The 27355-nt window shown below is 36.6% G+C and overlaps 1 protein-coding gene across 1 annotated transcript in view; it reads left to right on the plus strand.

Annotated features, from left to right (window-relative positions):
- Positions 1-27355, plus strand: part of HCRTR2 (hypocretin receptor 2) — a 259297-nt gene that overhangs the window by 53711 nt on the left and 178231 nt on the right. The window lies entirely within an intron of this gene.

Genomic DNA, 27355 nt, shown 5'->3' on the forward strand with positions numbered 1-27355 from the left:
CTTTTTAGACCAGAGTTACCCTAATACCAAGACTTGACAATGACATTACAAGAAAATACTGCAGATCAAAATCTTTCAGGAACATAGGTGCAGAAATTCTCAACAAAATATTATGGAATTCAACAATGCATGAAAAACACTATACACCACAACCAAATGGTATTTATCCCAGGTATGCAAAACTGGTCCAACATTGAAAAATGAACTAATGTAATCCATCATATCACAAGGCTAATACAAATCACATAATCATAGATGCAGAAAAAGCATTTGATAACATCTGATACTCATTCATGATAAAAACTCCCAGTAACATACAACCTGCAGAATGAGAGAAAATATTTGAAAACTATGCATCTGACAAAAGTCTAATATCCAGCATCTATATGGAACGTAAACAAATTTACAAGGAAAAACAACCCCATTAAAAATGGGGTGAAAAAGATAAACTGAGCCTTTTCAAAAGAAGACATAGATGCAGCAAACAAGCATATTTTAAAAAGCTCCATATCCTCATGCTTACCTGTGTAACAAACCTGCACATGTACCCCATAATTTAAAGTTTAAAAAAGCTCCATATCATTGATGATTATAGAAATGCAAACCAAAACCAGAATGAGACACCATCTCACACCAGTAAGAATACTATTATTAAAAAGTAAAAATGTAACAGCTGATGGTGAGCTTGCCAAAAGAAGGGAATACTTATACGGTGATGGTGGGAGTGTAAATTAGTTCAACCATTGTGGAAAGCAGTGTGGTGATTCCTGAAATAGCTAAAAACAGAACTATCATTTGACCCAGCAATCCCATTACTGAGTATATACCCAAAGGAATATAAATCATTCTACCATAAAGACACATACACGCATATGTTCATTGCAACACTATTCACAATAGCAAAAACATGGAATTAACCTAAATGCCCATCAATAGCAGATTGGATAAAGAAAATGTGGTATGTACACATGATGGAATACTATGCAGCCATACAAAGAATGAGATCACATCTTTTACAGGAACATGGATGGAGCTGGAGGTCATTATCCATAGCAAACTAATGCAGGAACAAAGAAACAAATATTATGTGTTCTCACTTATAAGTGGAAGTTAATGATGAGAACACATTGACACTAAAAGGAGAACAGACACTGGGACCTGAGGGTGAATGTTGGGAGGAGGGAGAGGATTAGAAAAAAATAACTATTGGGTACTAGGCTTAGTATCTTGGTGATGAAATAATCTGTAAAGCAAACTCCTGTGACACAAATTTACCTGTATAACAAACCTGCACATATACTCCTGAACCTAAAATGAAATTAAAAAAAAACGAGTAAAATAGGAATATAGGAAAACTTCTTCAACTTGATAAAGAGTATTTACAAAAAACCTGCAACTAACATAATTCTTTCTGGTAAAAACTACGAGTTTTCCCACTAAGATCAGGAACAAAGCAAGGATGTACCTTCTTATCATTGCTTGTCAACATCATACGGGAAGTACAAGCTAATGCAATAAGACAAGACAATAAAAGGAAGAGGATAAATATTGAAAAGGAAGAAACAAAACTCTTTGTTTGCAGCTGACATGATTGCCTATGCAGAAAATCTGAAATAATTGACAAAAACTTCTGGAACTAATAAATGATTATAACAAAGTTGTAGGATACGGGGTTAATATATAAAAGTCAATAGCTTTCTATATACCAGAAATGAACAAATGGAATTTGAAATTAAAAACACAATACCGGCCGGGCGCGGTGGCTCACGCTTGTAATCCCAGCACTTTGGGAGGCCGAGGCGGGCGGATCACGAGGTCAGGAGATCGAGACCACGGTGAAACCCCGTCTCTACTAAAAAACTACAAAAAAATTAGCCGGGCGTGTTGGCGGGCGCCTGTAGTCCCAGCTACTCGGAGAGGCTGAGGCAGGAGAATGGCGTGAACCCGGGAGGCGGAGCTTGCAGTGAGCCGAGATTGCGCCACTGCACTCCAGCCTGGGCGACAGCGAGACTCCGTCTCAAAAAAAAAAAAAAAAACAAAAAAAAAACACAATACCATTTACAAAACACTCCTGAAAATGAAATGCATAGATATAAATCTAACAAATGAGAAAAATGACAGAACATAGAAAATGGTCAAACTAAATGGAGAGTTATTCCATGTTCATAGGGAGAAACACTCAATATTGTCAAGATGGCAGTTCTTTCAAACTTAATCTACAGGTTCAATGCAATCTAAATCAGAGTCTCAGCAAGTTATTTTTATGCTGTGTATTTCAACATTTATTTTAGATTTGGGGGTATTTTGTGTGATGCTGATGTTTGCTGTATGAATAATCCCATCACCCAGGTACTGAGCATAGTACACAACAGTTAGTTTTTCAACCCTTGCCCCCTTCCTCTCTCCTTCCTCTAGTAGTCCTCAGTTTCTCTTGTTGTCATCTTCATGTCCATGAGTACCCAACTTTAGCTCTCACTTATAAGTGAGAACATGCTGCATTTGGTTTTCTGTTCCTGTGCTAATTTACTTAGCACAAGGGCCTCCAGCTGCCTCCATGTTGCTGCAAAGGACATGATTTTATTCTTTTTTATGGTTGTGTTGTATTCAATGGTGTATACATACCACATTTCCTTTATTCAATCTACACTTGATGGGCACCTAGGGTTATTCCATGTCTTTGCTGTTGTGAGTCATGCTGCAATGAGCTAGTGCATGTATCTTTTTGGTATAATAATTTGTTTTCTTTTGAATGTATCTCAGTAATGGGATTTTGGCAAGATACACACACACACACACACACATACACACACAAACTGATTCTAAAGTTTTTATGTATAGGCAAAAGAATAGCTGACATAATATTAAGAACAAAGTTGAAGGGCTGATACTACCCTACTTCAAGATTTAGCATAAAGCTATACTAATGAAAACAGTGCTGTATCGGCAAAAGAACAGATAAGTATATCAGTAGGAAAGAATAAAGAGCCAGAAATAGACCTACATAAATATAGTCACCTGATCTTGGACAAAAGAAGAAAGGCAATACAATGGAGAAAGTATTTTTAATAAATGATGTTGGAACAATTGGACAGTTGCATGCAAAAAAAAACTAGATGCAGACTTTACAACTTTCACGAAAATTATCTCAAAATGAATTGCAAATCTAAATGTAAAACATGAAACTGTGAAGCTCTGAGAAGATAACATAGGAGAAAATTTAGGTGACCTTGCTTTTGGAGATGATTTTTTAGATACAACACAAAAGTCGTGATCCATGAAAAACGGATTGGTAGGGGGGACTTCATTAAAATTAAAGTGATTTTTTTTCTGCAAAAGATACTGCCAAAGAATAAAACGATAGGCCACAGATTAGGAGAAAATATTTTCAAAAGATGTATCCAGTAAAGAATTGTTATCAAAAATACACAAAAACCTTTAAAAATGTAACAATGAGAAAAGTAACAAACATTTAAAAATGAGCAAGAGATCTGAACACATACATTGCCAAGGAAGGTATACAGATCACAAATAAGCATTTGAAAAGATGTTCCACATAATAAATAATCAGATAAATAATCAGAGAAATTTACATTTCTCTGATAATAATGAGATATCATAATATGATAGATAATATAATAATGAGATATCATATACCTATTAGAATAATCAAAATCCATGACACTGATAGCACCACATGCTAGTGAGGACATGGTTCAACAGGAGCTCTGATTCATTGCTGGTGGCAGCACAAAATGGCACAGCCATGTTGAAAGAAAATTTCACAATTTCTTACAAAACATAGCATATTCTTACTATACAACCAGCAATTGAGCTTCTTGGTATTTACCCAAAGTTAAATACTTATGTTCACGCAAAAAATTGCACAAAATCATTAATGAAGCTTTATTAATAATTGCCAAAACTTGAAAGCAACCAAGATGTGCTTCAAAATGGATAAATTGTGGCACATCCTGACAGTGGAATGTTATTCAGTGCTAAGAAAAAACAATGAACTATCAAGCCATGAAAATACATGGATGAAACTAAACTGCTTATTTCTAAATAAAAGAAGCCAGTTAAAAAGGCTACGTGCTGGATAATTCGAACTATTTAATTAATATTCTGGAAAAGCCAAAACTAAGATGACTGTAAAAATATCAGTGGTTGCCAGGAATTGTGCGGAGGAAGTGATAGGAGGGGCTACAGCATGTTCTGGGCAATGAAACTACTCTGTATGATACTGTAATGGTGGATACATGTCATTATACTTTTGTCCAAGTCCACAGAATGTACAATATCCAGAGTGAACCCTAAGGTAAACAGTGGACTCTGGGCAATAATGATGTGTCAAGATAGGTTTATCAGTTTTAAAAAATGTACCCCTCTGATGGACCATTCATTAATGTCCCCAATGGGGACAACTATGAATGTGTGGAGTAGGGAACGTATGGAAAATTTCTGTTATTTTTTCTCTCAATTTTGCTGTGAACCTAAAACTGCTCTAAAAATATGAGGTCTAATAAATTTTTAAAAATATTTCAATTCTACGTTAAAATACCCTAATGTTCTGCTTTGAGGATTATTTTGCACATTTTCTGGGCCATACAATTCTTGTTGGAAACAATCAAAGAAAGCTGAGCTTTGGTTTCCTGAATGCTATATGAGATCTGCCATCAAAATACTCTGGTTTCGATAATACCCCAGAGCTAACTTTCCTATGTACTCGACTCTGTCATGTAGGGAAAGATTTTCTTGCTAACTGTACCAATAAAATAATTAGACCAATAGCAAAAGGCTCTGTGGAAGGTCTTAAAGAGTCTCAGCTGAAAAGAACGGTTATTCTTCTGTTCCCGTAATTACTGGGGCATTGTTGTGGATCGTGGAACTTGACAAGCAGTCTCTAGTTCATAGGTCATAGCTATATTGTCCTTCTGCTATAGAAATACTGAGATTTGTCATTCTCTCATAGTTCTATTATGGTCATACTTGACATTCCCTTGTTTCCTTAGCATGCAGATGGCCATAGTACACAACTGGGCAAATTCCCAGAAAGGATCAGCTGTGAAAGTCCAGTTTAAGATTTAAGGTAGATCTCTAGAGCAAGTTCGCAAGTTTAGGTAACTAATTAAGATAAGTACTGTACATGAAGAGGGTTGTATTAAATCTATGCCTACTAAACTATAAGTTCTATGAGGACAATAACATTGCCTCTCTGTTTTCCCAAAGTATTTGACTAGCTTTACAGCGCCACACATATATTTGGTACTCAGTCAATTATATTAAATATATGAATGATTGAATAGGCAATAGATGAGTATCAGTTTGTTTCTTTGTTTTTTGAGACAGAGTCTCATTCTGTCACTCAAGTGTGCAGTGTCATGATCTCAGCTCACTGTAGCCTCAACCTCCCATGCTCAAGTGATCCTCTCACCTCAGCCTCCCCAGTAGCTGAGAGTATGGGCACACACCACCACGCCTGGCTAATTTTTTATTTTTTATTTCTTGTAGACACAGGGTCTCACTATTTTGCCTAGGCTGGTCTTGAACTTCTGCATTCAAGCGATCCTCCCACCACAGTCTTCCAAAGTGACTCAAGCAATCTTCTCACCTAAGTCTCTCTAAGTGCTGTGATTACAGGCATGAGTCACTGCACCCAGCCCCATGAGTGTGGGATTTTATGTGTGTAGTTGTTTACCACCTTCTTCCAGAAAAGACAGAAGGCAAATAAGTATTTAAGAGAAACTTAGCAAATTAGAGCTTCTGAACCCTGGGACATGGTTTATTTGCTCTAATCCCAGTTTCATAACACTTGTCAGGTTGAGTGAAGACTAGGTCCACTGGTATAAGCAGTGGGATCTCTGAGGACTGCCAATAACAGTCGAGTCAGATAAAGATGCAAAATCACAGGAATCCAAAGTAGAATAAAGAAAGTACAACACTACAGAACCTAAACATATTTGTGGTGACAATTTTAGTGTGCTGCTTTTTGATGGCTCTTATGGCCCACTGGCTTTATTTCTCATTGTAGAATTTACATCATCTTGTATCGTTATTTCAAACTCAACAGGGAAATTAGAAGATGAGCTTAAATAGCACTGAAATATTCTGAGACAAAAAAAATTAGGTAGTGGCTAGACACCTATTTAAATGTTTATGCCTGGAGACAGATTCTATATTGCATTTAAATGGTACATGAGAAAAAAAAATGAGGAAATTTTAATGACAGAGACAAAATAGTTTTGAAATTTAAAGCAAAACACTTTTGTAATTAATACATTTTCCTAAAATATGAACAGCATGTGAATTTAGTAAATTATATAGTTTCTAAAACTAATGCAATTTAATTATAATGCTTCCTTTTAGTGTAATACTTTGTCTTACTTTGCATATATTTCTATTACCAACTTACTGATTCTTTTTGCCAGGAAGACATTGGTTTTTAGTTTTTATTTGTTATTTTTACCTTTTACTTATATAGGCAGTTTCACTTTTCTGAACATGTTTAAGCTTATTCCATTCCTGTAGCAATGTGTGTTCTACAATGAGGAGCCTGTTTTTTCTTGTGGGACACAAAATGATTGATGTCAGTGGAGAATAATGTCTTCTTTTCATATATCACAAATTGTCTAAGGTTGCAAGAACTCAGAATGTAATGATATTAAAGAGATACTGACAATTGGTCATTATAGATAGAAATAGTGCCTATTCAGATATACTTCCTGTGATTTCTATTCAAATAATAATGGTTTACTCTTTTTTTTTTTTTTTTTTTTGACATGGAGTCTTGTTATGTCACCCAGGCTGGAGTGCAGTGGCACGATCTCAGCTCACTGCAACCTCTGCCTCCCGGGTTCAAGCAATTCTCCTCTTTCAGCTTCCCAAGTAGCTGGGATTACAGGCACCTGCCACCACACCTGGCTAATTTTTGTATTTTTAGTAGAGATGGGGTTTCACCATATTGGTCAGGCTGGTCTCGAACTCCTGACCTTGTGATCTGCCCACCTTGGCCTCCTAAAGTGCTGCGATTACAGGCTGGTTTACTCTTGAGGTAAAATAATATATCTTCCCAATCAGAAAACATGAAGGTTATTTCAATTTAATTTTTATAAATGTTATAAAAGAAACCAGACAACTCTAAAGATTCAGGGCATCATAGATTAATTTGTTTTAAAGATTGGAAAGAAAGATATGTTTTTCTTACCCCTAGATAAAATAAATAATTTTGTTTATGAGGTACTTTCAAATGGCAATCTTTTGTATGCTTAATATTTATGAAGCAATGAGTAGAAAAGACCAAGACCAAACTGATTGAAAACGTTAACAAACATACACATAATCCAGAAGCTTCTCAATCAGTAAATTACTAAGAAATTATTTTGTTTTTAAGGATTAGAACAATTTACAATTTCATACTGCATGAATATTTTCTCTGTCCCCTCCTTTTTTGTTGTTTTGGTTTTAGCATATACAGTATATATGGTCCTCAGTTACAGATATATTTTATAGTCAAAACAAAAATGGATTTTAAAAGGTATTTTCTCTTGCACTTTAGATTGCTTTATCATACCCTTAAACTGCAGAGAGAAAAAGGCTCCTCTAGTCTAGTAGTTTCTTTGACTAAAGCGGGCACTATATCCAATATTTGCTCTTTGCTATCTATCTATTTTCCTCTGAAAGATGTGTGAATTTACATATCTATGGCTAAAAGTACTGTTATTGGAACGCATGGTATCAACCTAAATGCCAATCAACAATAGACTGTTAAAGGAAATGTGGTACATAAACACCATGGAATACTATGCACCCAGGAAAATTAAAAAGACAATGTTCTTTGCAGCCACATGGATAGAGCTGCAGGCCATTATCCTAAGTGAACTAATGCAGGAACCGAAAACCAAATACCAAATGTTCTGACTTATAAGTGGGAGCTATGTGGGCACTTACTGAGCAAAATTTCAGGATACAAAATCAATGTACAAAAATAAGTAACATTTCTACATAGCAACAAAGTCAAAGCTGAGTGCCAAATCAAGAATGCAATCCCATTCAAAATAGCCACCAAAAGAATAAAATACCTAGCAATACAGCTAACCATGAAGATAAAAGATCTCTAAAATGAGAATTACAAAACACTGCTGAATGAAATCAAGATGTCGGGGGTGGAGCCAAGATGGCCGAATAGGAACAGCTCCAGTCTACAGCTCCCAGTGTGAGTGATGCAGAAGATGGGTAATTTCTGCATTTCCATCTGAGGTACCGAGTTCATCTCACTAGGGAGTGCCAGACAGTGGGTGCAGGACAGTGGGTGCAGCACACCATGTGTCAGCCGAAGCAGGGCAAGGCATTGCCTCACTCGGGAAGTGCAAGGGGTCAGGGAGTTCCCTTTCCTAGTCAAAGAAAGGGGTGACAGATGGCACCTGGAAAATCAGGTCACTCCCACCCTAATACTGCGCTTTTCCAACGGGCTTAAAAAACGGCACACCAGGAGATTGTGTCCTGCACCTGGCTCGGAGGGTCCTACACCCACGGGGTCTCGCTGATTGCTAGCACAGCAGTCTGAGATCAAACTGCAAGGCAGCAGCCAGGCTGGGGGAGGGGTGCCTGCCATTGCCCGGGCTTGATTAGGTAAACAAAGCAGCCAGGAAGCTCGAACTGGGTGGAGCCCACCACAGCTCAAGGAGGCCTGCCTGCCTCTGTAGGCTCCACCTCTGGGGGCAGGGCACAGACAAACAAAAAGTCAGCAGTAACCTCTGCAGACTTCAATGTCCCTGTCTGACAGCTTTGAAGAGAGTAGTGGTTCTCCCAGCACGCAGCTGGAGATCTGAGAATGGGCAGACTGCCTCCTCAAGTGGGTCCCTTAACCCTGAGCAGCCTAACTGGGAGGCACACCCCAGTAGGGGCAGACTGACACTTCACACGGCCGAGTGCTCCTCTGAGACAAAACTACCAGAGGAACGATCAGGCAGCAGCATTTGCGGTTCACCAAGATCCGCCGTTCTACAGCCACTGCTGTTCTGCAGCCACCGCTGCTGATACCCAGGAAAACAGGGTCTGGAGTGGACCTCTAGCAAACTCCAACAGACTTGCAGCTGAGGGTCCTGTCTGTTAGAAGGAAAACTAACAAACAGAAAGGACATCCACACCAAAAACCCTTCTGTACCTCACCATCATCAAAGACCAAAAGTAGATAAAACCACAAAGATGGGGAAAAACAGAGCAGAAAAACTGGAAATTCTAAAAAGCAGAGCGCCTGTCCTCCTCCAAAGGAAGGCAGCTCCTCACCAGCAATGGAACAAAGCTGGATGGAGAATGATTTGACGAGTTGAGAGAAGAAAGCTTCAGACCATCAAACTACTCCGAGCCACAGGAGGAAATTCAAACCAATGGCAAAGAAGTTAAAAACTGTGAAAAAAAATTAGACAAATGGATAACTAGAATAACCAACGCAGAGAAGTCCTTAAAGGAGCTGATGGAGCTGAAAGCCAAGGCTTGAGAACTAAGTGAAGAATGCAGAAGCCTCAGGAGCCGATGCGATCAACTGGAAGAAAGGGTATCAGTGATGGAAGATGAAATGAAGCGAGAAGGGAAGTTTAGAGAAAAAAGAACAAAAAGAAATGAACAAAGCCTCCAAGAAATATGGGACTACGTGAAAAGACCAAATCTATGTCTGATTGGTGTACCTGAAAGTGACAGGGAGAATGGAACCAAGTTGGAAAACACTCTGCAGGATATTATCCAGGAGAACTTCCCCAATCTAGCAAGGCAGGCTAACACTCAGATTCAGGAAATACAGAGAATGCCACAGAGATACTCCTCGAGAAGAGCAACTCCAAGACACATAATTGTCAGATTCACCAAAGTTGAAATGAAGGAAAAAATGTTAAGGGCAGCCAGAGAGAAAGGTCTGGTTACCCACAAAGGGAAGCCCATCAGACTAACAGCTGATCTCTCAGCAGAAACTCTACAAGCCAGAAGAGAGTGGGGGCCAATATTCAACATTCTTAAAGAAAAGAATTTTCAACCCAGAATTTCATATCCAGCCAAATTAAGCTTCATAAGTGAAGGAGAAATAAAATACTTTACAGACAAGCAAATGCTGAGAGATTGTGTCACCACCAGGCCTTTCCTAAAAGAGCTCCTGAAGGAAGCACTAAACATGGAAAGGAACAACCGGTGTCAGCTACTGCAAAAACATGCCAAAATGTAAAGACCATCAAGGCTAGGAAGAAACTGCATTAACTAACAAGCAAAATAACCAGCTAACATCATAATGATAGGACCACATTCACACATAACAATATTAACTTTAAATGTAAATGGGTTAAATGCTCCAATTAAAAGACACAGACTGGCAAACTGGATAAAGAGTCAAGACCCATCAGTGTGCTGTATTCAGGAAACCCATCTCATGTGCAGAGATACACATAGGCTCAAAATAAAGGGATGGAGGAAGATCTACCAAGCAAATGGAAAACAAAAAAAGGCAGGGGTTGCAATCCTAGTCTCTGATAAAACAGACTTTAAGCCAACAAAGATCAAAAGAGACAAAGAAGGCCATTACATAATGGTAAAGGGATCAATTCAACAAGAAGAGCTAACTATCCTAAATATATACGCACCCAATACAGGAACACCCAGATTCATAAAGCAAGTCCTTAGTGACCTACAAAGAGACTTAGACTCCCACACAATAATAATGGGAGACTTTAACACCCCACTGTCAACATTAGACAGATCAATGAGACAGAAAGTTAACAAGGATACCCAGGAATTGAACTCAGCTCTGCACCAAGCGGACCTAATAGACATCTACAGAACTCTCCACCCCAAATCAACAGAATATACATTTTTTTCAGCACCACACCACACCTATTCCAAAATTGACCACATAGTTGGAAGTAAAGCACTCCTCAGCAAATGAACAGACACATGAAAAAATGCTTGTCATCACTGGCCATCAGAGAAATGCAAATCAAAACCACAGTGAGATACCATCTCACACCAGTTAGAATGGCGATCATTAAAAAGTCAGGAAACAACAGCTGCTGGAGAGGATGTGGAGAAATGGAAACACTTTTACACTGTTGGTGGGACTGTAAACTAGTTCAACCATTGTGGAAGACAGTGTGGTGATTCCTCAAGGATCTAGAACTAGAAATACCATTTGACCCAGCCATCCCATTACTGGGCATATACCCAAAGGACTATAAATCATGCTGCCATAAAGACATATGCACATGTATGTTTATTGCAGCACTATTCACAATAGCAAAGACTTGGAACCAACCCAAATGTCCATCAATGATAGACTGGATTAAGAAATTGTGGCACGTACAGGATAGAATACTATGCAGCCATAAAAAAGGATGAGTTCATGTCCTTTGTAGGGAGATGGATGAAGCTGGAAACCATCATTCTGAGCAAACTATCACAAGGACAGAAAACCAAACACTGCATATTCTCACTCATAGGTGGGAACTGAACAATGAGAACCCTTGGACACAGGGTGGGGAACAACACACACCGGGGCCTGTCCTGGGGTGGGGGTAGGGGGTAGGGATAGCATTAGGAGAGATACCTAATGTAAATGCAAGTTAATGGGTACAGCACACCAACATGGCACATGTATACATATGTAACAAACCTGCATGTTGTGCACATGTACCATACAACTTAAAGTATAATAATAATAAAAAAATTAAAAATAAAAACAAAACAAAAAAAAAACCAAACAACAACAACAAAAACTCACTGGTCTCACTGGTTCCCCCTTCCATGACCTCATAGAGTTGAACCCACATATGTTTATCTTATGGGACAGCAAGGAGCCCATGGAACTCCATGCAAATCCCTGGAGCTCTTTTGTTTTGTTTTTAAATCAAACTCCCTCCATTCTAAAACTTAACTCTGCAACTCTGTGTCTTGTCTCTTAGAGATCAAATTATATTTTTAGTAGAGACGGGGTAGTGGCGGGTACCTTTAGTCCCAGCTACTCGGGAGGCTGAGGCAGGAGAATGGCGTCAACCAAGGAGGCTGAGCTTGCAGTGAGTGGAGATTGTGTCACTGCACTCCAGGCTGGGTGACAGAGAGAGACTATGTCTCAGAAAAAAAAAAAAAAAAAAAGAAAGTGATCACGTTATGGAAACTGTCGTTTTATAAATTTTGTCTAGTTTTCTGGTTGCTTAAGATGAGACAAATATTCACTTTTTGATCTTAGTGTCCCTGTTATATATTCTTACCTCTTTAACATTTTCTTTTTACTGTGTCTTCAAATTCTGTAGCTGTTTACTTATGTCTTTTTTCATCTTTTGAGTTTGTTTTCAATGTATTTAAATGTATCTTTCCTTCAATAAGTCTTTTACTAAAAGACATTTGCTTGCCTCTTTTGTTGTTATGTTCACTTTGTGGGGGGTTGCTGGGGAAGTAGTATCTATGTTTTTATTTCTTTCCAGATATTTTCTGTTTATAATTAATGAGAAAGAGATTTTGTTTGGGCCTCCTCTTTTTTAGACTTGTATAATGATGGTCAGAGGAATGACTTGGGCTAAATGTCCATTTGGTCATTCAGTCTTGAAACACTCTCTTATTAACTTTACCATGTTATCTGCCTTGGTGTTCTCTTTTTCCATCATATTTCCACATTTTATTTATTTATTTATTTATTTTGTAGAGACAGTGTCTTGCTCTTTTGCCCAGGTTAAGAGTGCAGTGGTGCAATCATATGGCTCACTGCAGCTTCAAATTCATGGGCTCAAGAAATTCTCCTGCCTGAACCTACTGAGTAGCTTGGACTACAGGCATGTATCATCATACTTGGCTAATTTTTTTTTACATTTTTTTTACATTTTTTTTTTTTTTTGTAGAGACAGGGCTTTGTGATGTTGTCCAAGCTTATCTCAAACTCCTAGCTACGAGCAATCCTTTTGCCTTGGCCTCTCAAAGCACTGCGATGATAGGTGTGAGACACCATGCCCAGTTACCACATTTTATTTTATACATCAGCAGATGAATCACCCAGATGGTAAGTCTGTAGTAACACTTGTGTCTTACAAGTAACAGGTCTTCAGTTTGTATTTTATTCATTTCTTTTTAGCTCACATTGATCATCAGCTGCAGAGCTAATTTTATCTTCTGTTTGGTTCTCCACCCAATTCACAGACATCCAGTTTCTCTGATTTTTAAGTGTTCAGGTTGAAAAGCACAATGATCAATGCCACTATTCAAAGGAATGGTAACACCAAAACTTACCTCTCTTTCTGTCCTCCTTCATTTCTACCTGCCATGGATTCTGTAGTCAAATAACTTATTTGTTTCCTGTGTCTTGTTCATAATCTGTCCTTTCATTTTGAATTAAAAGCTTATTGGTTATGGTTTCTCAACAACTGTTTGCTTTCTTTTTTAATTTTTTTTTAAATTTTATTATTATTATACTTTAAGTTTTAGGGTACATGTGCACAACGTGCAGGTTTGTTACATATGTATCCATGTGCCATGTTGGTGTGCCGCACCCATTAACTTGTCATTTAGCATTAGGTATATCTCCTAATGCTGTCCCCCCTCCCCGCACCGAACTGTTTGCTTTCAATCAAATAAATCCACCCGCTACTGAAATTCATAGAGATAAGCACAATTTTTGTGTCCTTTCTTCTTTTACTAATATAGCTTGAAGATGTTTGTTTTTGTGGTCTGTGGTTGTCCATTCTCTTTCTCTCTATATATAAGATAGATGATAGATAGATAGATAGATAGATAGATAGATAGATAGATAGATAGATTAGATAGATAAATGGATAGATAAATTGATAGATAGACAGAGTCATTTTTGTTTCTTTGCTTATTTGGGTTATTTCTCTTATTTTTGAAATGTCCAACTATTCTATGCCAGGATAAATGTGAAATTATGTTTGCGCCACATGCTGCGGTGTATATAACAGGAGAGAAAAGCCAAGCTAGATATACCATATCTTAAATCATCTGACTTATTTTACATTGATAAGGTAATTTTTCTGATTCACATAGATTGGCAGATACATGCAGAATGTAAAGTTAATTGCTCTCCTTGATTTTGGGAAATTATCTTAGCAAAGTTAAAGCCCTACTTTCAAGTGAAGAGTTTGTTTGTATGTGCATGTATAAAAATGGAAATGGGAGATAAACATTGCTTCAGCTACATCAAAGAATATGTTAATAGAGCTACCCTTTAATGCCTTCTGCTTCTTATTTTTAGTATTATCACAGGTTGGGAATCCACTCTGATTTTTTTTGAGACGTGACAAAATTGCATTACCTGTTGTATACCGAAAACTTTTCATCTCTTGCGCATTTATTAATCATGCTACTTCTGGCTAGGAAAACTAAGTTCCCTCTAGCCCTGACTCTTGGGATCTCTCAAAAGAATATTATATGAATCATGGGTAGTTTAACTGTCATAATCTCAGTACTACTTATTGTTAAACTAAATATCCCCATGCCCTGGTTGTGGAGATACATCCTGGTCTAAGCATTATTTTCTTCCAAGTGTCTTGTTTCTTTGTTACTTCAGAAAGGCTATAGTCAGCCACTTTGGCAACCGTATGTCACATATCTCAAATCATAAATTACCTTGATTTTGAAGACTGAGTAGGAGAGGCATTTATTCTCCTATTTTATTCATATCTTTCTTCCTAAGAAAAGCTTAATTGTCTCTAATAGGGATATCTCCAAATCAAAGTTTTATAATGCAGTGTGTTAGGCACACAACAAGAACAAAGCCTGCAGAACATCCTTTATGCTAACACTAACAATGTATAGCTACACCATGCTAAGTGCGCTGAGCAATAATAGGAGGAGGCGTAGCAAATTGGAAAGAGGTTTCACTAGTGTTTGAAATCCTTTCCAATTTTGTTTTAATTATTATATTTCAATATAATATATTCATAGTTACTATCAGATTTCAATCAAGTCTGAGTTTAGAGTGAACAAAATTTAAATAATCTTTTATTAGTTTATCACAATTAGAGACAATTGATGAATTAACCATGGGTGATATATGTTTGGATATAAAATAGTGTGCAAATTTTTGCAATCTTGGTGATATAAAGTAGATGTGTAAAAGAGGTATGATGGGAGAAGAGAAAAAGGAAGAGGGAAGTGTAGAGGAAGAATATTCTCATTTTTCATAGCAGAGCCCACAAATTACTGATTGAAGTTAATGGAACAAAAATAGAGCTGTAAGAGTATAATTTAAGCCAGGCATGGTGGCTCACGCCTGTAATCCTAGCACTTTGGGAGGCCGAGGAGAGTGGATTGCCTGATTTCAGGAGTTCGAGACCAGCCTGGGCAACACAGTGAAACGCTGTCTCTACTAAAATACAAAAAATTAGCTGGGTGTGGTGGCCTGTGCCTGTAGTCCCAGCTACTCAGGAGGCTGAGGCAGGAGAATTGCTTGAACCTGGGAGGAGGAGGTTGCAGTGACTCGAGATCGTGCCACTGCACTCCAACCTGGGCAACAGAGCAAGATTCCATTAGGAGTATAGTGTGAGAAATTCCTCAGTTTTGCAGTAGAGAGTGAATTATGTTATTTAAAAGTGATTACTCAATGCATATATATTTAGTTATATTTATATGACATTTAAACAATGATACTGTCTAAAATTGATGCCTGAACACATAGAAACACACACACATATATATATATTTAAAGTGATGGGACCAACTGTTGAAAAGGCTAAATCAAAGGAGGCACATGGTTTTTGCCTCTGGGGGTGGGCTTTCCGTAATAAATTCTTCCTTGTGTTTTTGTTTTTTTTTAAAGTTTGTTAATTTTGGAACTTTAAGCATCTCTTCGTGGTTTCATGAGTACGTGTCTTTAGCTCAGGTTGAAGTATTTAATTCTGGTCTTATATCTTTTAATGTAAAAATTAGAAATCAAAGATAGGAATAGATTAACAACACATATCTCCAGCATTTTGTAAATCCAACCACCCACTTAAAAGTGAACACACACATACTATGTAGGACATTGTCTGGAATATGTCTTATTTATTATGATGCCATCTTGAAGTAATGGAAATAATGTGAACTTGGGGTTAAAGTGACCTGAGTTCGAATGCTGGCTGCACCATCTAGCATTGTTACCTTCTGATGCCACTATGAAGATTAAAATAGGTAGTTCATTTTAAATGACTAGTTCAGTGTCATATAGACAGTACCAATTAATATTAGCTTTCCTCAGCCAATGTAAAGCAGCACATAGTAAAGGAATCCAGTTGAATGAGCACCTCTCATTTAAATGCTGAAGAAAATAAATTGTATAGACTACTAGAAACCAACTTTTGGAAAATAGTAGGTACATTCATATTTTTGTCATACAAAAACAAAGATAAAAATGCAAATTATTAGTCAACAAAACAATGTGACAGGAAAATAACAGTTGCACCTTTTTCTCTTTTTCTAAAATACAATATAATATGAATGAGAATAGGACACCTTTCTGAACATAATTTATAGCTTTGTATGAGAAAGTTCATTTAACCACATTTATTAAAATAAAATATTAAAATATGTTCCTCTCTCATTTTAATACTCAAAATAAGTGATGTTTCTGTTGTGCCTCACTTTATTTAGAGAAAAACATCCAAAGGCACATTTAGGAAGAAAAGTAATTATTTCACTTTGGGAATGTTGAGTTTAACATGATGGAAAGACAAATATCTATTTGGGAAGGTTTTTTTTTTTTTTTTATAATAAGACATAGGGGCCTAAAATAAAGTCAGGGAAAACTGGATGTAGAAAATGAGGGATCTGTAACTTCAGATAGAGTCTTGTGGCACAGATTCAGAAAATGAAAAGAAATTGAAAAATCAAATGTCAGTAATGCAGGAGAATTAGAGAAACTTAAGATCACAGAAACTTCAGGCTGGAAAGATTTTTCCCAACTAAGTAGGTAAAACTGTGAATGGGCTCCATAGTGAAGAAAAGGCTGTAGTTATAACGAATCACTTACTTTTTAGAGAAGTTCTGTCAGGGTTTAGGTAAGTGACAACTGGGGCTGTGGGAGTCAATCCACTAAACCACACACTGCTAGTGAGTTGTCCTTCTTGGAAAGATCAAGTCCTAAAATAAAAGAAAATTTAGGTAGCTTTGATTGACACGTTTTGGTACAATTTGGTCTATTTTCCATAAAATCAGTGTAGTAAAACTGTGTTATAGCAAGCACAGAGTTGTTGTTGATGAAATTGCTTCAATCTATGTCTTGGTTTTTGAATCTGTTTTAAAATCATTCTGTGTTAAGCATGACTCCTTGAAAAAGCATCACAATTTGAATGCTGGCACCACTTAAAAAAGTAACTTGTTAGTTTATGAACTCACTGAGTTCATAATTTCAGAATCAAGAGAGTGATTGCCAAACCCAACAAAGATCAGAGTCATGAAGGAGTCTGCCTCAGAAGTGCCTATATACAGAACAAACCCAGAAGTGTTACTTAACTCTGCCACCTGGGCAGCGTACTGCTTCAGAGCTGTGCTGAAAGACAGAAGAAGAGAAAATAAAATTGTGAATGTCATCTTTGCTTTGGAAAGCAAGGGCTAGACATTTTTATACCAGGTTTTGCCAGAATTCTGGTGACAAAGTAAATCAATACAAATATTCCCTGGCTGGTTTCTCATTCTTCATCAGATGAAATTCAACAAATATGTATTGCGTATCTTGCATGTGGGAAGCATTCTCACATAAATTCAATATTTTAAAATTGAGTAGCGCTATTTAAATTGTAAACTTGACCTATTTACATTTCTTTTTAACTTCAGTTTTATATAGGGCATTGCTCTCTCTTTTTCTTTTCTGCATTCTTTCTACCAACCACCACACTGGTCCAAACCACCATCATCTCTCACCTAGTCTAGTAATCAGCACTTTGTAGTTTCCAGTGACAGAAATCCAAATGACCACTTAGCTCTCCTTTCTGCTGGGTTTAGCTTGGTTAGTATGCACCCTCAGAAGCTCAGATTGACATGATCTTTAGCATCAGCTTTTCCCAACAAGGGAAGATTTTCTTCTCTCAGCATCTGTATTAGCTTCTCAAAAAGAACTGGTTTTCCCTCTTTGGGTATATTATGAAATCCAGGACCAATATAATGATGAGAAAAGTGGCTACTCTGGGCATCCAACCCCTGGATAGAAAGAGTGGAATTAGCTTCAGCATACCACTTAGATTAGAAATAGGGGTGAGATGGTTCCCCAAAAAGATAAAGGATGGAATTAAAAAAAAAAGAAAAAGACTCACTCTACCTAAATCACTAGAGTCATACTCATTTCTTCACATTCAATTTTTTTCTCCCTTATCACTTCCTAAGCAAAGGTCTTTTTGTAAAATAATTATGACTATTATCTCAAAATAAAATAAATTTTCAAAACCTTGAACCAATAATAAGAGGCAATACGATTATATGCTCCCCATATTTGAAGTATCTCCATGGATTCCTATTGCACTAAAAAGTTATATACAAAATCCTGAATGTGTTCATAAGACTTTTTTAGGGTAGCCTCTGCCTCTCCAGCTTTTCTGTGTGCCACCCCTTAGGCCCATGCTCTCCACTCAGCCATGTGGGCCTTCTTTCTGTGTCATTACAGTGTACCATGAAGTTAGTAGTTTTTTATTAGAAATGTCTCCGAAACTCATCTCATTCTTTCATTCCCATGCTTACTCGAATCCTCACTTCTCTCCACTGAACCCATCCTTTCGCCCAGTCCACATTTACTGATTTTCAGATCTGAGAATAAAGATGACTTCTCAGGGCATTCCTTTCCTGCTGTATTAGATTCTTTTGATATATGTTGCCACAGTACTGTGCATTTCTTCCTTCTAACACTTAGTAACACTTGCTATTGTTTTCTAAATGTCTGCCCCTATTTTCTTTGACAGATTATTAATCCCATGTGGTTAGAAATCAGTTCCAGTTTTTCTCACCACAATATCATCACTGTCCAGCATAGTGCTTGGCACAGAGCAGTAGATAAAGAAATATTTGTTGTATAAATATATAGGGATCAACAGGTGCTTTTACTTCTTTGCATGTAGAACCTAGAACTGTTAGCTATGAAGGTGATGAATTATATTTGAATGATCTTACTTTGGTTGGCTTTTCTGAAATATAATTCTAGTATTACGAGGTACTCCATGTGTGCAGAGCATGGTCTGTAAACAGCCAGTGTATTTTCATGCTAAATAGATGAACATATTTCATTCTTGAGATACTTTTGGGAGGCTGATATTATTCTTCTGAATAATTAACTTCAGTTTATAACTGAAGACTATTAAATTCTGATCTTAAACAACTTAATTCTTGTTCCCTAGCTATTAAGCAGTGATTGGGATCCAAATCAGATTCAGACAGTATCTGTCTTACTTCAAAACTTAAATGTGTTTCAATACCTCATTCTCTGAGTTGCTGGTTCCTTTTTCTTGTTTAAAAATTCTTTAACTTGGTCAAAAATTAGGCTGGGGAGTAGTATTGATGATTTATATAATTTAATTCACTTCATTTCAAAAATGTATTGAATATTCATGTTCTGCCAATCACATTGCTGAATACACAGAAGAAAACATACCTCTTACCATTTAAAAGTCTTGATTATCTTAGTTTATTTGGGCTGCTAACAAAATGCCATAAACTGGGTGGCTTGTAAACAACAGGCATTTATTGCTTACAGTTCTGGAGGCTGAGAAGTCCAATATCAAGGTGCTGACAGATGTGATGTCTGCTGAGGTCTGGTTTCCTGGTTCACAGATGGCGCTTTCTCACTGTGTCCTCATATGGTGGGAGGGACAGGCAGCTCTCTGGAAATTTTTTGTACAAGGGCTCTGACCTCTTGATCTAACCACTTCCTAAAGGCCCTACCTGGTAATACTATCACATTGGTAATTCAGTTTCAACATATGGATTTGAGGGGTACTTGTAACCTTCATCATTCAGACCACAGCAATGATATTTTAGGGAATAGAGAATTAGGGAAGAAAGAAACAAAAACTAAGAGGAGATAATTAGTAAGATCTTCGAGAAAGGAGAGGTCATTGATCATAAATGGCAAAAAAGGAAAGCTCTAAGTCTTCCAATAGCAGTCATTTGGAGAAGGTGGCAAAAATAACTTCAGATTAAGATAACCATCCATAATAAGGTACTTAGGAACCCAAAGTATATAATAGTGCTAAAAATAAAAAACAGCGTACATTGGCAAGATTAGTAAGTACACATAGGTAAGTAAGAAGGTGAAAAAAATTGGGAAGATGACTCTGGTTAGTAATGGCTTAAGTTTGGAAGAAAGGAGAGTCAGAAATTAAACTAGGAGGCTATTGACAGTTATCCAGCCACGAAGTCTTTGGTCCTGGATGAGGGCAGTGGTGGTATGTCTTATAGACACGCAGACTCTGTGACTGACTAGAGTTGGAATTAAAGAATAAAATGGGATAAAAAAAGATGTTTGGAAAATTGTTTTGGCTTAAACTCTATAGAAATACGTGTGCTATGAACAGAAATGTGGAAATTAAATGATGAAACTTGGGTAAGTGCAAGGGTTGTTAAACTCAAGTGTTTTCAATAACCAGTCAAGCAGTAGGCAGGCATAAAACAGGCTGGGGGAAGGAGGAAAGAGGATGATGGGAGGCAAGGAGGGGCCAGTTGATATTCAGCTCCAGCCATTGGGAGATAGAAGTAATCAGATCATCTGACTTGCCAAGAGAAACTAAAAATTCAGAGATACTCTCACTTTAACTGTTGGTAAATAATTCATTTTTTTAAAAGGTTAACACTGTGTGCTCCAAATAAAGTATTTCCATATGCTTTAGGTAAGCTTTGGGGAACTGTTAATGATATCTGGCCAGGAAACAAAGGCCTTTGGTTAGGTTCTATAGCATTACTATTAATTCAGTGGTTTTCAGGCATCACTCTTGATAGGACTCAATGAATTCCTATTTCACAACTCAAAAAAGCAAGAACAAAGGAAAACAAAACCATTTACATGCTTTTTTCTTGTCCTTTGAAGTTCTGAAATATATTGCAGTTTTGAGTGGCTTTCTAAGCCTTTGTATACAATCTCAAAGGGACTATATTATACAACCTAAGTTACTCAGACATCTATTTTTTGATATTTTTGATACAAATTCAGTAACAGCTTTGATATGTATGTTTTGTGTTGATCTGCTGTATACATTTAGTATGCTTTCTTTAAATGTCTGAAAATGCATGTTATATAAGGGATAGTATTTTGTAGAAATATTCAAGTAGAAACAAATTATAGCACATCCTCTGGAAAAAAAATGTATTTACTAAGCAAACATTTCTTTCATAGAAAGTATTAAAAGACCAACTGGTTTGCATGTTAAAAGAAATGGCTTCCTTTTTATATATTAATGGAAAATCTGAAAGACATACATTTGAGGGAAGAAATACAATGACTTTAAGATCATTGATCTGATAATCCTGTGTCTCTCTTTCTGTTAAGTCCATATTTAAAATGATAGTTTCACCATATGTCTTATTAGAATCTCTTCACTAATTTACACTACCTTTTAAATGTAGCTGCAACTATAGAACATATGGTTGTTATGAAGTGGAAGAAATTACTCCCTAATTTTATGCCCTTCCTTCAAATTTGGGATGGGTCAAAGAGAAACTTAAGCAACAATAATAATTACGCCAGTAGCAATGCCTCTTAATCTTTTCCATCAAGAAATACCAGACTACAGAGACGAATGCACATCTCTGAAAATTTCTTTGAAGTTTTATCACAAAATGTGATATTTTACAATCTGCTCTATAATACAAATACTTTATTATTAACTAATTATTATCTTAAGTGAGTTACCATCAAAACAATAGTTTCCTACCCGTCTCAGGGGGTTACAGAGCAAGGTTTTTCTTGTAGTTAGAACAGGCAGTCAAACATCCTGGGTTCAAGTTTGTCTTCACCACTTACAATCTTGGGCAAGCCACTTACACAATTGGGAAAGAAATAGTATGTCCTACATACAGTCGTTCTCCCTTATATAATTAGGAAGAAAGCAGCACTTACTACATAGTAAGTGTTGCTCTGAAGTTTCAGTGTAACGTCACATGCAGAACTTAGCCTATTGCCTAGAACAGTATTAAACCCCCTGTATGGATCAGGCAATGTTTTATGTGCATTTCAGGCAACTGAACCTTCATTTCATATCATTTGCAGCTTCTTGGAAATGACTACTATCTATCTTGGTGTCATACTATTTTAAGAGTTCTGATGTATATACATGTATGGATTCAAATTATATCGTATTTTCACTGATTAATGAATATCTCATAGTAATCACTGAAGAGAAGCATTCAGCATAGCATTCACCAAAGGATAGGGTAAAGCAATATTTTTAGGTTACTGCTGAAAATATCATTAGAAATATCTTCCCTTTGAGAGTAGAGTCACATATATATATGAGAGTAAAATGGTTTTTGAGCAACCAGTTAGTATTTTCTCTTGGTCAAAAGAAATACCAGCTCAAGTACTTTCCTCAACTAAATCAGATTACTAATTATGCTTTTTTTAATGTGTGGATTAATATACTCAAATTACTTATACCACCGCAAGAAGCATTCTAGATTGAAATCTAAAATTCTGTTTTCACTGGAGTGGTCTTAAGTGTACTTAAAAAAGAAAAGAGAAGAATATTATTATAATGCCTTGTAGTGTTAATGGAAAGTCAGTCTTAAAAAATTCTGCTGAGTTTGTCAACTATGGACTATTCTTCATTCTTAAAAATGCATGGAATTACTCACCTCCTATGGCTCTTACCCCTTTGTGCTGACTATTTTCTCCTATGGAGACAGATATTAATTCAACCTTGAGTTTAAAAACTCTTACTAGCACCTTCCCTGCCAACCTATCAGAGCCCAGCAAGATCTCAAGGTTACTGCTTATGTAATTACAAAAGATCTTATTATGTATAATAAAAGTTAGTGTTTTCAGCATTCCTTTTGACTCACTGAAACAAATCAAGAGGTGAATATATTGAAGTGAGTTATTTTTAGTGAAGGTGCAATTTGAGCATTCAAGGTATGTACTTACGTTAATTCATTTATTCTGTATTTTTTCTGTTTATTCAAGTCAATTCAATAAATATTTATTGAATAACAACCATGTTTTAGAAATTGTCCTAAGGAATATTCCGATTTATTAAAGATAACTTATTAAATATTTTGCCACTATTCTTCAACTTTTTGTTAACCACCAAGCATTCTACAGATTCTGTTTTCTCAGACATCATCATGGTAAATACATCAAGCTAGTCCTGACAAAACCCTGGATTAAATTCAGCCTATGTGCTGTTATTTTACACAAATCTTTTGCACATGCCTACATGCCCCTTTTGCTGGTATCACTCACGTAGGCTGTAAAGAGGCCTGTGTTTAGCTTGTCTATCAAAAAAGATACTTAACATTTTCAATCTCAAACACATGTGACTATATGTAATTCAAGGAGTCATCAAAGCATCTTCTAGTGTGACTTTCCAAGATGATTCTGTAAGTGATTGCTATGACTGTCTTTCTTTCCAAGGTGATTCTGCAAGTGATTGCAAAGGGCACATAAGCAAATTACTGCTTGCTGGTTTATCTATATTTGTCATTTTCTTACTTTCTGTGTAGATGTCTTGTTTGTAGGTGCAAAATATTTTCTGCTAATTATTCTTTAAAATTTTATGATTTTTAAAAATTGATCATTTATAAAGTCTTATAGCATTATTCTTGAAATGGAAATGAGCATGCTTGCAAAAATATTCAAATACTATAAAAGGATATATGACTCAAAGTAAGTCTCCTTCATACCCTGACTTCTTGCCTCCCAGTTCTTTGCTCCCCAAAGCAACTACCATTACTAGCTTCTTGTTTTTGGTTTCAGAGATAATCCATACATTTATGAATATATAGATATCTTTATTTTTATCTGTGTCTCTCTGTCTCTTTTCAATATATAAAGGGATAGGCATAAGTAGATAGACAGATAGATGATAGATAGCTACACGCATGCATGAACTGTACAAATATATTTATTTCTCCCTTTTTTCCTCCCCTATAGGTTCTGTAACATATACACTATAAAATATTTTCTCCTTGACCTTTTTTAAAATTGGCAGTATATTTTGAAAGGCCTAATCTTTAAAAAATGTATATATTAGTATTGTTGCAAAAATAATAGTTTCACAAAATGTTTGATTTGCTTCAGGTTCCTTTCTTATCAAGTTTTACACATACATAAATTTCAAACGATATGAATAATATTTTAAATATACATCCTGGTATAGTTTTGATTTTCTAAGTTTACTGCTGATTTTTACAGCCATCTACTCATTGTAATTAGATGAGTGCTTATATCATTTTCTGTTTTACTCACAGTCAGCCTCTGGAAGTGTGCTGTGACTATTGTAATACTTCACGGGTGTTTCTAAATACCCCTCATAATTTTGTGCATATTCATTGCTTATGATTTGCTATGCTTAAAGTTTTCTACTTTAAACCACCTATCCATACTTTTGGTTGAAAATATAATAGCACTAAAATCAGAAAAGAAAAAAATTGATGCACGTTATATTTTATTATCAATAAATTCATGATGATAAGAGGTAAAACTAAATGAAATTTTAAAATTGCATTTAAAAATGGTTTTTAAAAATGCTACGTGAAATCAAACTCCTATATGATAATCAGTGGTTTTATTCTGAAGGCAACTTTTTTTATTGCTTCATAAGGAGATAAACTTTATATCCTTCAGATTGGGAAAATGGTGGATAGGAGGCAGGACTAACTGGCAGCTCCCACCCGGATGGACAGAACAGCGGGTGGAGACTCACATTATGAACTTTTGCTCCAAGAACTACCACAGGAACATACCAGTAAAACCAAAAGAATTCACAGACCCTTTGAAAGAAACAGCTTATTGCTGCAAACTCCAAGAGACAGCTGAAAAGCTGTGAGTGCCCAAAATGTGAGATGGAGAAAGTCCACTTCTGAACACACATCCTCACCTCAATTCATTTCAGCTCTAGGTAAGGTTAAATTTTTCTAGGTAAGGTTAAATCCTTCTAGGTTAAGTCCTTCACAAGAGAGAGAAGGATTTAACCTTACCTAGAGCTGAAATGAATTTAGAGAGCTGAAAGGAATATAAAAGTAGAAGCAGCAGAAGGAAGAGCACTGTAGGCACTTCCGGCCCCTAAGGAAGCCCGGGGAACACACTTCTGACTTTATTTCACAGGTGTCCTTGGGGAGAGCTGCCAGTGGAATTGGAGAAAGACCACAGGGAGAAGAAAACATCTGGCTTTTTGGAATTTTGTAATAATTTCAACAGAGTGCAAATTTTCCAGGGCAGAATGGGGGGGTTGGGGTGAACAGAGAGAGCACAGAAGCCATTGTGGGGAGGGGCGAAGCCTGAAATCCTGCTAGTTTTCTCAGCAGGGAGGCTTGTAGCCTGGGGCAAGTTCTCAGCTCCACTCACTGGCTGCCTGGATATAAATTTGGTGCTGTTGAGGCAGCATGGCTGTCCACCTCACTCCCCTGCTACCTCCTCTGGAGCAGGTGCTGGTATCCACAGCTGAGGGACCTAAAGATTGATCACATCACAGGACTCTTTGCAGACACTTCCCAGCACCAGCCCAGAGCCTGGTCCCTCCACTGGGTGGCTAGACACAGAAATAACAATCACTGCAGTCCAGCTCTCAGGAAGCCCCCTTCCTAGGGGAAGAGGGAGAGCACCACATCAAAGGAACACCTGTTGGACAAAAAAACTGAGATCTTTTCTCTGTCATAATCTACCCAAATGAGAAGGAGCCAGAAAAACAATTCCTGTGCTATGACAGAACAAGGTTCTTTAACACCCCCAGAAGATCACACTAGCTCACCAGCAATGGATTTAAACCAAGATGAAATATCTGAATTGCCAGAAAAAGAATTCAGAAGGTCAATTTTTAAGCTACTTAAGGAGGCACCAGAGAAAGGTAAATACCAACTTAAAGACATTAAAAAAAAAAAGTTATAGGATATGGATGGAAAAACCTCCAGAGAAATAGGTAGCATAAGAAACAATCACAACTTCTGGGAATGAAGGACACACTTATAGACATGCAAAATACCTGGAAATTCTCAACAATAGAATCAAATAGAAGAAAGAATTTCAGAGCTCACAGACAAGGCTTTTGAATTAACACAATCTGATAAGACAAAGAAAAAAGATTTTTTTTTAAATAAACAAAGCCTCTAAGAAGTGTGGGATATGTTAAGCAGCCAAACCTAAGAATAATTGGTGTTCCTGAGGAAGAAGAGAAATCTAAAAGTTTGTAAAACATATTTGAAAGAATAATTGAGGAAAACTTCCCTGGAGGTGCTAGAGATCTAAACATTTGAATACAAGAAGCTCAAAGAACATCTGGGAAATTCATTACAAAAAGATCATTGCCTAGGCACATGGTCATCAGGTTATCTAAAGTCAAGAAGAATGAAAGAATCTTAAGAGCTGTGAGGCAAAAGTATCAGGTAACCTACAAAGGAAAACCTAGCAGATAAACAGCAGATTTGTCAGCAGAGACCCTACAAGATAGAAGGGATTGGGGTTCTATCTTTAGCCTCCTTAAACAAAATGATTATCAGCCAAGAATTTTGTATCTAGTGCCTAAGTTTCATAAGTAAAGGAAAAGATAGTCTTTTCCAGACTAACACATACTGAGAGAATTTGCCACTACCAAGCCAGCACTACAAGAACTACTAAAAGAAGCTCTAAATCCTGAAACAAAACCTCAAAATACACCAAAATAGGACTTTCTTAGAGCATAAATCTCATAAAACAATAACACAACAACAACAAAAACAAAGTATTCAGGCAATAACTAGCATGATTAATAGAATAATACCTCACCTCTCAATACTAACACTGAGTGTAAATGGCCTAAATGCTCTACTTAAAAGATACAGAATGAGAGAATGGATAAAAATTCACCAACCAAATATCTGCAGTCTTCAAGAGACTCACCTAACAGATAAGGACTTATATAAACTTAAGGTAAAGGAGTAGAAAAAAATATTCCATGCAAATGGACACGAAAAGCAAGCAGGAGTAGCTATTCTTAAATCAGACAAAACAAACTTTAAAGCAACAACGGTTAAAAAAAAAAAGACAAAGAGGGACATTGTATAAATATAAAAGGTCTAGTGCAACAGGAAAATATCACAGTCCTAAATATAAATGCACCTAACACTGGAGCTTCCAAATTTTTGAAACAATTTATAGTAAACCTAAGAAATGAGATAGACAGAAAACAATAGTGGGAGACTTCAATACTCGACTGAAAGAACTAGACAGGTCATC

Source organism: Symphalangus syndactylus, chromosome 23 (genome assembly GCF_028878055.3).
Source record: "Symphalangus syndactylus isolate Jambi chromosome 23, NHGRI_mSymSyn1-v2.1_pri, whole genome shotgun sequence".
In the NCBI taxonomy this organism is placed as follows: domain Eukaryota; kingdom Metazoa; phylum Chordata; class Mammalia; order Primates; family Hylobatidae; genus Symphalangus; species Symphalangus syndactylus.